The sequence below is a fragment of the Echinops telfairi genome, unplaced genomic scaffold, assembly GCF_000313985.2.
Source record: "Echinops telfairi isolate 266 unplaced genomic scaffold, ASM31398v2 ScPeMD7_7427;HRSCAF=8465, whole genome shotgun sequence".
Classification (NCBI taxonomy): Eukaryota; Metazoa; Chordata; class Mammalia; order Afrosoricida; family Tenrecidae; genus Echinops; species Echinops telfairi.
In genome coordinates this window covers 16,821,794-16,822,177 of record NW_022111327.1, presented here as the reverse complement: position 1 = coordinate 16,822,177, position 384 = coordinate 16,821,794, and positions in this window count along the sequence as shown.

The following is a 384-nucleotide window of genomic DNA, read 5'->3' as shown; positions in this document are numbered from 1 at the left end:
CCCATCCTCATATATAAATATATTTACATATGTACATGCCTTTATTTAGACCTCTATAAATGCCCTTTGCCTCCTAGTTCTTTCCTCTATTTCCTTTCACTTTCCTCTTGTTCCACTGTCATGCTCAGCCTTTATTTGGGTTTCAGTAATTCCTTTTTGTTACATTACCCTTGATCATGCCCTAGCAGGCCTTCTACACCCTCCTCACCACCGATTTGCATCACTTGTTCCCTTGTCCCTGGGTTTGTTAACACCACTTCCTTTCCTCCCACATCCCATCTCCCATGTCCCCCAAGAACCATTGGTCCCATTGTTTTCTCTTCCAGATTGTTCATCCAGCCTATCTTATTTAGACAGACTTGCAGAGATAATAACACGGACAAA